Source organism: Gorilla gorilla, chromosome 23, assembly GCF_029281585.2.
Source record: "Gorilla gorilla gorilla isolate KB3781 chromosome 23, NHGRI_mGorGor1-v2.1_pri, whole genome shotgun sequence".
Classification (NCBI taxonomy): domain Eukaryota; kingdom Metazoa; phylum Chordata; class Mammalia; order Primates; family Hominidae; genus Gorilla; species Gorilla gorilla.
In genome coordinates this window covers 43,860,839-43,874,354 of record NC_086018.1, presented here as the reverse complement: position 1 = coordinate 43,874,354, position 13,516 = coordinate 43,860,839, and positions in this window count along the sequence as shown.

The window sequence follows — 13,516 nt, the reverse complement described above, 5'->3', positions numbered from 1 at the left end:
CAGCCCAAACCCTCGGCAGAAAACCCAGGGAAGGAAAGGCTGCCTGGGCAAAGCCTGCCTCAGATGGCAGGGGGCGGTGGTGGGTAGGGGGCGGTGGAGAGGGCCGCAGTATGGCCATGCACCGCACTAGCCCCTGGCATGGTGGCCTTTCATGGAGCGTCTATCCTGTGTCAGCCAGGCCATGGGCTGTGCATGCATTACCCCATCAACCTCAACAAAGTAGGTGCCACGATCCCTGTCTTACAGACGATGAAACAAAGGCTCAAAGCATTTTTTACCTGCCCAGGGTTACTCAGTTAGTAAATGACAGCTCTAGGTTCAAACCCAGCCCCATCTGACTCCGGGTCCATGCTGCTTCCACAGGGACTTGCCTTCTGTCTCCTGCCTGAAGGTGAATGTGCTGACCGAGGGCACCGTCTCAGTGCCTGTGTGCACGTGTGCACACGCCACACCCATCAGCAAAGATCCCACTGGGCCCCTGCCTCTGACATCCTGCGGGCGGACAGCCTGGCCCAGCAGAGTGGGGAGGCCAAGTACAGCTGGCCCACCCACGATCCAGTGGTGCCCATGCTCCTAATCAGTAAGATATGTTTTTGGAATAAAAACCACATCAGCATTTTTATTTTCAAGTTCAGACAAGGCTTTTTTTTTTTTCTTCCCCATTTTCCCTTCACATGGGTGAGGCTAATCTTCCTGCCTTGACTGACAAGTCTTTAGACTCAGCTATACATTTAAAGAAGCAAAGAATCAATGACAACGGCACAGGGAGACTTCTCTTCTTCCTTGAGTTTTTCAGATTTCAGTAACACCACAGCCCATAATTACTAATGCAAAATTAAAAAAAAAAAAAAGATACCAAGACAGAAGCTAAGTGCTTCTTTGCTTTGTGTCCTGGCAAACCAGACGGGGCAAACTCCAGGACAGTTCCTGCCCTTCCCTTGGTTAAAGTACGGTCTCACCTTTCTTCCCAAGGACCTTCCTGGGGAGCAAGGCCGGGGGTCCCCAGGTAGATGGGCTCCCAGACTGGGAGCAGGGAGGGGGAGAGCCTGGCAAGTGCTGGTGCTTCCGATGGAAAGATGGACTAATATAATGAAAGGCAAAGATGAATGGGGATGAGGAAGCAGGAGGCGGGAAGGGGAGAGGCGAGCGGGCGTCGGGAAGCTGCTGCAACTGTGCAGGCCCAGGTGTGAGCTAGCAGCTCCAGGGAAACCACTTACAGCTCAAGAATACCAAGAGCAGGCAAAAGCCTCTCTCAGGAGTGGGGAGGACGCCATGGTTACAGAGTAAACATTACCATTTCCTCTCCTCTCCTTAATGTTTTTCAGAGTATATTCAAGTTAAAAGTCTCTCCTCATGGAATTTAACTTGACTTCTATTTAAGAAAAGGTGGGGGTGGGGGAGGCAAATTCAATGCAGTAAGTTTCTTGGGCATTTGTTCAGAAAGGTTTCCGAGAAAAGCAGAGCCTCAAACGCTGGTAGGTGGAGGAGAGGTGGAGAAGCTACCGGCAGAGCTAACTGCACAAGTTACCTCCTTCCAGAGGCAAACCCGAGAGTACAGGCACTTCACTGTGGGGCCTGTTCCGGGCACTGCTGGATGTCAGACACTTGGGCCCACTAAATGTCAGTGACATCCCCTAGTGACTGACAACTCACGCTCCCACATAGTCCAAATGCCCCCTGGTGGGGGGAGGGGGTACTGCCGCCAGAGAGCTGCTGGGGTGGATAATTGGGTGTGTGGGGATTTTCTCACCTCTGGAAGGAGGTTAGACGTGCAGTTGGCTCTGCCGGGAGCTCTTCCACCTCTTCTCCATCTGGCTCACCCAACTCAGTGTTTGAGGCTCTGCTTAAATGTTATTTCTTATAACTTTTCTGAACAAATGCTCAACAAACTTACTGCCTTGAATTTGCAGTAGTGTGTGATGTGTGGGTGTGAGGGGGCACAGAGTGGGGAAGGATGGTGGTTAGAGATGAGGGTGTCAAGAGGCAGCAGCTGGCTCATCAGTTGCTTCGAATGCCATCTTGGGGAGGAAGCCACTGAAGAATTTCAGGTAGGGGAATGGCAGGACAGAGCTGCACTCCAGAAAGATCACTTTGGCTGCCGGGTGAATCATGCTTTAGAGAAAGATAAGATTGATGATTGAGGCCTGGAATTTTCTTTGTGGAAGACAATTTCTTTTATTTTCTTTTTTTTTAAGAGACAGGACCTAGCTCTGTTGCCCAGGCTGAAGTGCAGTGCACAATCATGGCTCAGTACAGCCTCAACCTCCTGGGGTCAGGCAATCCTCTCACCTCAGCCTCCTGGGTAGCTGGGACTACAGGTATGAGCTACCACCTTGGCTAATTGTTTTATTTTTTTGTAGAGATGGGGTCTTGCTCTGTTGCCCAGGCTGGTCTCGAACTCCTAGGTTCAAGGAATCCTCCTATCTCAGCTCCCCAAAGTGCTGGGATTACAGGTGTGAACTGCTGAGCTCGGCCTCGACTTTAATAGATACAGGGCTATTTGGATTTTCTATTTCTTCTTATGTCCATTTTAACAATTCATGTTTTTCATGGAAATAATTTCATCTAAGCTGTCAACATTTTTGGTATAAAGTTATTCATAATTTTTCTTTATCTCCCTTTGTAGGACTTGTAGTGATGTCCTATCTGTCACTGCTGATATCCTTAAAGTGTGGGGTTTTTTCTAGCTGGAGATTTAGCAATTTTATTGATGTTTTCAAAGATCCAGCTTTTGGTTTTATTGATTTTCTCTATTGTTTGACAATTTTCGATTCCATTCATTCTGCTTTTCCTGGTATTGTTTTCTTCTTACTTTGTATTTCACTTGCTCTTGTTTTTCTAGTTTCTTATGTTGGGAACTTAGATTATCAGTCTTCAATCTCCCTTCTTTTCTAACACAGCATAAAGCTCTGCATTTCCCTCAAGCACTGCTTTAGCTGCATCTAAAAAATTTCCAGATATTGTATTTTCCATATTATTCAGCTTAACGTATTTCCAATTTGCTTTTTAATGTCTTCTTTGACCTACAAGTTATTCATAAAAATGCTTTTCAATTTCCAAATATTCAGATTTTTCCAGGCATCTTTTTGTTATATATTTTAATTTAGTTCTGTATGTGAAATCATAGTTATTCTCTAGAATTTCAAGCATAAACATACTACCTTAGGATAACATTCTGAGTGAAGGGACATGAAAATGCAGGTTTTAGAAGAAGTAGTAAGAATATAGCTTTCTCTCAGTATATTTGGGAGTATCCCACAAACACTGCATTTTTAGTCTATGTTTGGTTGAAAAAAACCCATTTTATAAGTGGCTCCTTGCAGTTCAAACTCGTGTTGTTTGAGGGCCAGCTGTATTTCCGAACATTAAAAGAAAGCATGTTCCATTTCAAAATGGATAATGGTGGGTACTACATTTTTCTGTATTTGAATTCTATTAAGATCACTGAAGGAGCGATGTAACTGTTCTATTTTAAAGCATCTCGGCTATTTGTTGAAAATTATATTATTTGCATCTGTAAATACTTAAGATGAAAAAATTTAGAAATCAACTTGATAGTTTGATACAGATTTTTTTCCATGTTCTTTGGGGAGATGTGAACAAAATGTTTGAAGATAACTTAGCTGAATAATGAATAACAAGGTATCTGGAATTCGGGCATTTTCTTTTTCTTTTAGGATGGGTCAGGCTTGAGCCTACGGGAAAGGAGGTGGCAGGGAGGGAGAGGTGGAAGATGCAGGAGACTGAGGATTGCCTGAGCGTGAGGTCCCTGTGGAAGTGGAATGGGCAGCGTCGCTCACAGGTGGAGGGCTGGCCTTGGAAGGAGATGGGCTTCTTTCACTGTCCAGGAAGGAGACAGGAGCAGGTGGGTGCAGGTGCAGGCTGGAAGGTTTGAGGGTGAGAAATTGAGGGAGTTCCTGTCTGAAGGTCCTGGTGAAGTAGGAGGTGAGAGGAGATGGGGGGCCAGATGTTTGCGCAGAATTCAGGTTTTCAGTAGCCCCTGCGGAGCTCAAGGGTGCTGATGGCATGATGCACGCGCTATGAAAGGAGACTGTTCGACACTCTTGCAGCCCCTGTCACAATTGAAGCTGCGCTTCTTTAGTGCCTCAGTTGGAGAGCCACTGTCTGTCTTTTCCCAGTGCCCAGCCCAGGGTCTGGTGCTTGGTATTTGTTGAAGGGATGGATTGCTGGACACGTGAGCCCAGGCATCATCAAAGCACAGCCGTGAGAAAGCCAGGTTGGGCTGTCATGACCAGGCCTAAGACTGCAGTGACCTGCTGTCTGCTTCCCACAGGCGTACTGTTCATCTCTCTCCCAGTGCCTGCTCTGAGTGAGTCGTCATAATGCATGAAACCATCTACGGCAGTGGGAACACGTCCCAGGGGTTAGTGGAAGGTGCAGATCGAGGCGGACCCAAGTCCTTGGAAGGTTTCCTGACAGGGGGAGGGCACTGCGGCCGGGCTTTAAAGAAAGAGCAGGTTTTTGGTGGGGGAGAACAATGTGAATAAAAGCCCAGAATAAGGACCCACACAGATCCTGCCAATGGAAGCAGGTGGGGCTCTGCCATCCTCTGCTGCAGCAGGATTCTCTGTGCACTCCACCCCGCCCCCCACACCACTCTGCAGGAGCCCCAGCATGGCAGCTGCCATTTGCTCAGCATCTTCTAAGAGCAAGGTACCCTCTGGAAACCACCGCATGGAATCCTGACCTCGATTCTGGTTTGCTGGAGGGATGGTCTGCCTTTAGTGATGTTCAGGCCTTCAATGTATTGGATGGGGCCCGCCCCCGTTGGGGAGGGCCCTCTGCTTCATGGGGTCTACCAATTCAAATTCAATTCAAATGTTAATCTCATCTAGAGACACCCTCATGAGCCCAAAATAATACCTGAACAAATATCTGGGCACCCTATGGCCTGGTCAAGTTGACACGTAAAATGAACCATCACACCCTACGTCCCGTGAGAATGCAGGGGTGATGTGCGCGTACCTTCTCATGCAGGAGCACTGGTATGGGCGAATCTCACAAAGGGGCACTGACGCGGGCGGGCCTCACGTGCAGGCAAGTCTCAGCAGGGAGGATGGAAAGGAGGAGGGAGCGGGATGGACAGGAGGCTGCAGCTGGTCACCAGGGAAGCGACTCAGGCCTGGCACTGGCTCACCTGGGCCCCACGTGAACTGCACGTTCAAAGTCTGCACCCCACCGGGCTAGCTCCAGTGAGAGTAGGGACTGGGCCTGTCCTATGACGCCTGGGCATGTTTACTACTGTCGTGGGCTGAATGGTGTCCCCCACCCACCCCCCACAATTCATGTGTTACAGGACCTCAGAATGTGACTATATTTGCAGACAGGACCTTTACAGAGGTCATTAAATTAAAATGGGGCATTAGGGTGGACCCTAACCCAACCTGACTGGTGTCCTTGTAAGAAAAGGGGATGTGGACACACAAGGAGACCCCAGGGGCACAGAAGGACAACCAAGTGAGGAGGTCGCAAGCCAAGGAGACAGGCCCCAGAAGAAACCAGCCCTGTGGACACCTGGACCTGGGACTTCCAGCACCCAGACTGTGAGAAAATAGATTTCTGTTGCCTAAGTCACCAGTCAGTGGTATTTTGTGACGGCAGCCTGAGCCGACTAATACAAGTGCATAGTTAGTGCTCAGTGTTTGCTGAAGGTTGAATCAATAAGCGCTTTCGCCCCAGCCCTGGGTTAGCTCAGTGCAATGCAGGGAGGCAAATGTGAAAGGGCCCAGAGCCGTCACAGGAGCAGAGGGCTGTTCAGGAAGTCTTCCTGGAGAAGATTTCTGGGGGCGCACCAGGTGGACACAGGTTGGGGAGGTTCTAGGTGGGGGCGCACCCGGTGGACACAGGTTGGGGAGGTTCTAGGTGGGGGCTCGCGTGGGCGTCAGCCTCGAGCCAGAAGAGACCGCCAAGTGCTTTGCGGCTGCTGCATGGTCACCTGCCAGAGAGGGAGGGCTGGAGGAGGGCTCGGGACACACCTCATGTGCCTCTCTAAGGAGTCTGGGCCATGTCCTGAGGGCAGCGGGAGCCTCCAACAGGAGATTCTCAAGGAAGATACCTCTAGTGGCTGCAGATGAATTGGGCAACACAAAGCTGGCACTGCAGGACAGAGGCGGGAGGCAGCCTGGCCGAGTGGAAGGGGCAGACTGGGCTCCGCACCTACCTGGGTGAGCCCAGCGATTCAGCGTCTCTGAGCATCAAGCTCTACATCTTCTCCAGCAAACCCGAATTGAGGGGCGGATTCCATCCAGTGCTTTCTATAAGGTGCCTTGCTCTTAGAAGATGCTGAGCAAACGGCCGCTGCCCTGCTGGGGCACCTGCAGAGTGAGGTGGTGGGTAGGAGCCCAGAGAGACTCAAAGGAGATTCAAAGGTGCAGGGAGACTGGAATGCAAGAGTGGATTTGTCATTGAAGATCCACTTGCTCACCGTGGGAGGGTCTGGAAGACACACCTGTCCCCCCGACTGAGCAGCACGGTTTTGAGGGGCCCGGGCTCCTTGAAGAGCTCTGTGATTGCTCTTCTCTGTAGGTCAGACTCGCAGTGGGAACTGTGGCCACCGAGCTGGGAAATGTAAATGCAGTGGGTGCCACTGAATGCCAGGGTGCCAGGGGCCAAGTAGCAGCCCTCACCCACCAAAGGCAGGGCAGGCACAGCCACTGTAACGGACAGCAGACCCCAGGCAGTGAGGGGGTCTGACTCACACAGAGCTGTGACATGGGCTAGTTGATCACGGTGTTCCTACAAGGGCAATAGATACAGAAGCTACTCAATTCTTCCTGGATAAGTGCATAAACAGAAACGTTCTAGGTCAAGTGAACAAAGGTCTAACCTGAATCATAAAAACAAGGCCATACCCCTCAATTTCTACACCTGAGCCAGTTGACAGACCCAGCACCCCTAGAGTGAAAGGAAGGCCAGGTCCCCTTGAGGAAGGACCCCAGTACCCTACCAACATTTTATACAATTAGTATTTCTCGGCTGGGCACAATGACTCATGTCTGGAATCCCAGCTACTCAGGAGGCTAAGGTGGGAGGATAGATTGAGCCTGGGAGGTAGAGGTTGCAGTGAGCTGAGATTATGCCACCTGGGCAACAGAGCAAAACCTGGCCTCAAAAAAAAAAAAAAAAAAAATTCTCCCAGGGCTTTTTACCAGTGTTAACTGTGCACTGAGGAAAAGGAAATAATCAGACCTTTTGTGGACCCCGCTGGACACTGGCTCTGAACTGACCCTGATTCCAGGAGACCCAAAATGTCACCATGGTCCACTAGTCAGAGTCAGGGCTTATGGAGGTCAGGTGATCAATGGAATTTTAGGTCAGGTCCATCTCACAGTGGGCCCAGCAGGTCCCTGAACCCATCCTGTGGTTATCTTCCCAATTCCAGATGCAAAATTGGAATAGTTTGACCCAGCAGCTGGCAGAATCCCCATACTGGTTTCTTGACCTGTGGAATGAAGGCTCTTACGGTGGAAAAGGCCAAGTGGAGGCCACTAGAACTGCCTCTACCTGGGAAAACAGTAAACTGAAAGGAATACTGCATTCCTGGAGGGACTGCCGAGATGAGTGCCACCATTAAAGGATCCGAAGGAGGCAGGGGTGGTGACTCCCACCAAACCCTCATTGATTCAACTTACCTATTTGCCTGTGCAGAGACTAGATGGGTCTTAGACAATGACAGTGGATTATCATAAACTCAAGCAGGCGGTGACTCCAACTGCAGCTGCTTTACCAGAAAGGGTTTCACTGCTTGAGCAAATTCACACATCTCCTTCAGGCAGCTACTGATCTAGCAAGTGTTCTTGTCTGACATCTATTAGTGAAGACCATCGGGAGCGGTGTGCTTTCACTTGGCAAGGTCAATGATACACTCTCACAGCCCTACCTCAGGGACACAGCAACCCTCCCATCTACATCATAATTTAGTTCACAAGGATCCGGGTTGCCTTTCCCTTCCACCAGGTATCGCACGAATCCACACTGATGACATGATGCTGACTGAACCTAGTGAGCAGGAAGTAGCAAAGCAGTAGACCTACTAGTCAGACATTTGTGTGTCAGGGGGTGCGAAGGAAATCCAACTAAAATTCAGGGGACTTCTACCTCAGTGAGATTTCTAGTGGTCCAGTTGTGTGGGGGCATGTCAAGATAGCACTTCTAAAGTGAAGGATAAATTGTGAAATCAGGCCCCTCCTCTAACCAAAAAGGAGGCACAATGCCTAGTGGACCTCTTTGGATTTTGGAGACAACATAGTCCTCATCTGAGGGTATTAGCCCTTTTACCAAGTAACCAAAAAAGCTGCTGGCTCTGAGTGGGGCCCAGAGCAGGAGGAGGCTCTACAGCAGGCTCTCTGCCACTCGGGCCATAAGAACCAGCAGATCCAGTGGTGCTGAGGTGTCAGTGGCAGACGGATGCTGCATGGAGCCTGTGGCAGGCCCCACAGGTAAATCACAGCACAGGCTCTTGGGATTTGGGAGCAGGGCTCCACCACCTTCCACAGATGCCTGCTCTCCTTTCAAGAAACAGCCCTTGGCCTACTGCTGGGCCTTAGCACAGATAGAAGAACACTTAACCAGGGGCCATCAAGTCACCATGTGACCTGAGCTGCCCATCATGACCTGGGTGTTATCTGACCCACCAAGCCACAAGGCTGGGCGTGCAGAGCAGCGCTCCATCATCAACTGAAGTGGTGTATATGTGACTGGGTCTGAGCAAGCCCTGAAGGCACAAATTACACGAGTAAGTGGCCCAAATGCCCATGGTCCCCACTCCTGCTACCTTGCCCTCTCTCTCCCAGAGAGAGAAGTGTTGAAGCCTGCATGACGGCTTCAGAGAGTTCCCTGTTATCAGCTGTCAGAAGAGAGGACTTGGGCCTGGTTCTCAGATGGTTCTGCATGATTCGCAGGCACCACCTGAAATGGGACAGCTGTAGCATGACAGCCCTGTTCTAGGACACCCCTGAAGGAGACCGGTGAAGGGAAATCTTCCCAGTGGGCAGAACTTCAAGCAATGCACCTGGTTGTGCGCTGTGCCTTGAAGGAGAGATGACCAGATGTTGTGATTATCTACCAATTCGTGAACTGCGGCCAAAGGTCTGGCTGGGTGGCCAGGGACTTGGAAGGAGCATGACTGAAAAGCTGGTGACAAGGATGTCTTAGGAAGAGGTATGTAGGGAGACCTGGGTGGGAAAATAAATGTGAAGACGTTTTTCCATGAGAATGCCCCCCAAAAGATGACCTCAGCAAAGCAGGATTTTAAAAAATCTGGTGGAGAGAATAGCCCATTGTGGGAATGCCAGGCAGCCTGTTTTCCCAGCCACTCCTGTCACTGTCCAATGGGCTCATGAACAAAGTGGCCATGGTGGCAGTGATGAAGGCTATGCATGGGCTCAGCAACATGGAATTCCACCCACCAAGGCCGCCTGAATACCACCGGGCGTCCAGTTGGCCAGGAGTAGAGACCAACATTGAGCCCCAATATGGCACCACTCTCCAGGATGATTGACCAGCTACCTGGTAGCAGGCAGATGACAAGGACTGCTCCCATCACAGAAGGAATAGCATTTTGTCTTTACTGAAACAGACACTCTGGGTACAATTGCCTTCCCTACATGCAATGCAGTAGCAGAAGGTAGTTATAAATACCAGCTACAACCACATGACCAATCTAGTGATGAATATGTTTGTGGCTGTATATCTATAAAGCATAGCAAGTATCTTCATTTTCTTTCCTAGATTATTCCTTTACCATGCAACATGAGGTGTACTGACTTTACAGTATAGTATTTTAAGTATTGTTAATTTTACATCACAGTATTTAAGTCATAGGATATCAAGGAGACGAATAAACACTTAAGGACTCTACTTCCTCTTCGGGTGAAGGGGTTAGTGGCTTTTCAGTTGTACTTGGGATATGTGTATCATTTAGGCAGAATTATGACTTTGTTATTGTCTTCATTTGGAGAAGTGTGGTTTACAGAGACAGGTATAGGTGCCAAGTTGACAAAGGGTGGACTTGTGATGGTTAATTTTATGTGTCAACGTGACTGGACCATAGGATGCCCAGATATCTGGTTACACATTATTTCTGGGTGTGTCGGTGAGGGTGTTTCCAGAACAGTTTGGCATCTGGACGGAATAACACAGACAGTCCACCCCAGGGTAGGTGGGCATCATCCCATCTGCTGAGGGCCTGAAAAGAACAAGGCAGAGGAATGTTAAATGCTGTCTCTGCCTGCTGCTTGAACTGAAACATTGGTCTTCTGCCCGTGGACTGGGACTTACACCACTGGCTCTCCTGGTTCTCTGCCTTTGTACCCAAACTGGAATTTACACCACTGCTTTCCTGGTCCTCAGTTTGCAGACAGCAGATTGTGGGACTTCGGTCTACACGGTTTGTGAGCCATTTCCTTATTTTACATATATTCCTATTGACTTCTCTGGAGAAATCACTCTCTTAATGGTGTTTCTTATAATTTTTTTATGAAGTCCATTTTAGGGGCTTTTGTAACACACTTAAAAAGTTTTACCCTATATAGTCATGAGACTCTGTTTTCTTTAAGTTTTAGCATTTTGCTGAATGTCATTTAGCATTTTGTCAGATCTACAATCCATCTAGGAGTTGATATTTTTATATGGTATAAGGGAAGGGTCACTTATCCTTGCTCCAAGCCCCCAATATTCAGTGGTCCCAGCATGATTTGTTGAAACGACCACCTTCCCCTTTGCCCACCACCCCATGCTCTGCAGTGCTACCTTTTAAAACATATTGTGCCCACATATGTGTCTGTTTCTGGACACTATTCTGTGATCTACTTATCTACCTGGGTGCTAGTACAATATTCTTTTAACTAAGCTTGCTTTTAATAGTTTTGATGTTTACTAGAGCAACTTCTCCACTTGGTTCTTCATTCAGAATATCTTGGCTATTCTTGGTTTTGTTGTCATTGCATTTCGTTATACACTTTAGAATTTATTTAAAAAATTGATTTCCTAACTCTCTGTTGCTAGTATGTAGAAATTCAATGAACCTTTGTATATTAAACTTGTATCCAGCAACCTTGCTGTATTCATTTATTCATTCTAACAACTTATGCAAACTTTTTTTTTGCATTAGCTATATAAACAATCCTACTGTCTTAGTTCTTTCCCCTTGATTACCCCTCCACCTCCCTTTTCCCCCCTGTATTTCATGGGCTATTTCGCCTTTCCAACATAAGGATAAATGTAAGCAGTGTATTGTGATTGACTTTTGCCTTGTTCTTAATAGCAAAAAGAAAATCTTCAACATTTCTTCAACCAGTCCAATGTTTGCTATAGGGGTTTTTGTAGGTATTCTTCAGAACAACAAAGTTCTCTTCTACTCCAAATTTGCTGTTTATTTTTACTATCACAATTGAATGTTGAATTTTATTATACTTTTTTCCCTGTACTAGTTGATAATGATTTTGTTTTATTAATATGGTGGTTTTCTAATTGACTTAACATTTTTTTTTTAATTTTTAAATTTATTTTTTAAAGACATGATCTCACTATTTTGCCCAGGCTGGTCTTTTACTCCTGGGCTCAAGTGATCCTCCCACCATAGCCTCCGGAGTAGCTGATACTATAGGCATGTACCACTGTGCCCAGCTTTTAAAAAATGTTGTGCCAATCTTACATCCCTAAAATATATAGTTTGTTAATATCATGTTTAGGGTCTTTGGATTTATGTTAATGCATGAGGTTGGCTTTTCCATGCTTTCAAAGTTATTGGGTTCAGGGTTCAATATGTCTACTAAGGCTAACCCTAACTGCATTGTTCAAATACTTAATATCCTTAGATATTATTTTTGTCTGCTTATTCTAGTACTAGGAGAAATTTATTAAAAATTTCCACTGTGATTGTGGATTTCTCTACTTTTCCTCTTAGTTCTGTCAGCTTTTGCTTAATATACTTTAAGGCTATGCTCCATACTGATATAATCACCCTTATCTTGCTCTCTATTCTCTTCTGAAACTACATCTTCCCTGACACTTTTTTTTTCCTGTCTCAAGAATACCCGTTAGTATTTCTATTAGTGAAAGTCTGCTGGCAATGATTCACTAGAGTTTATCTAAAATATCTTTATTCCCTTTTCATTTTTCTTTTTGCGAGGGGGCAGGGCAGGGATATAGAATTCTAGGTTGGCAATTATTTACTTTCAAACCTTCAAAGACAGCATTCTATTTCCTTCTGGTTTACATATTTCTGTTGGTAAGTCAGCTGTCAGTCTAATATTTACTCCTCTGAAGGTAATCTGTGTTATTTCTTGTGTAAATTAACTACTGCTGTATAACAAATTATCCCAAAACTCAAGGGCCTACAATAAGAACATCTGTCAGTTCCCGCGAAGCAAGAATACAGATGCAGCTTAGCTGGTTTCTCCATCTCTGGGTCTTGCATAAGGATGTGGTCATCTGAAGGGCTGGCTGGGCAGGGTCTGGCCTCCTGGACCACTCAGGTGGCTGTTCCTCATAAGATGGTGGCTGGAGGCCTCCCTCAATTCCTTGCCACGTGAGCATCTCACAACATGGCAGCTCACTTCATTAGAGTGAGCAAGTGAGAGGGCAAGAGTGCCAATAAGATGGAAGTTCCAGTTTTTAAAAATCTAATCATGCAAGTGACATCCATTACTCTTACCATATTCTATTAGAGGCAATTTAGTAGGTCCAGCCCATGCCCAAGAGGAGACGATCACAGAAGGCATGAGGTAGAATCATAGGAGTCATCTCAGAAGTTGCTGCCCCCATTTTCCAAGCTGCTTTACAGATTAAATATTTGTCACTGATTTTCAGTGGTTTTACAATGTGTTGTTTTCTATGATTTATCCTTCTTGGGGTTCACTGGTATTCTTGAATCTGTGGCTTGATGTCTGTCTCAGTTTTGGAAGATTCTTAGCTAGCATCTCTCCAAAAGTGCTTCTGCCCCATTGTGATGTGCGAAACAAATCTTTGTGGTGCGTGCCTTATCCTCCATTACAAAGGACATTAGGTATATTTGCTGTGTTTCAAACAAACTGGCAAACAAGGTTCCCACCATTTATTAGTTTGCCAGGGCTGCCATACAAAGTACCACACACTGAGCAGCTTAAACAACAGAAATTTATTCTCTCTTCTGAGGCCTCGCTCCCCGGCTTATAGATTATTGTCTTCTCCCTGTGTCTTCTCATGGTCTTCCCTCTGTATCTGTGTCCAAACTTCCTCTTTTTGTAAAAGAACAGCAGTTATACTGGATTAGGGTCCACCCTAATGACTTTATTTTAACTTAGTTCTTTAAAAACCTTGGCTCCAAATATGGTCACATTCTGAGGTTAGGACTTCATTATATGAATTTTGGGGGTACACAATTCAGCCCATAACACCCACCAAAATGTCCTTTTGCTTGTAAACATGTTTCCCTTCAAATGCACTACAGAATGTCTCTAGAAGAGGTGAAAATCATGTTACTACTCAAAAACCTGCCAAAATCATAAATGTGTGC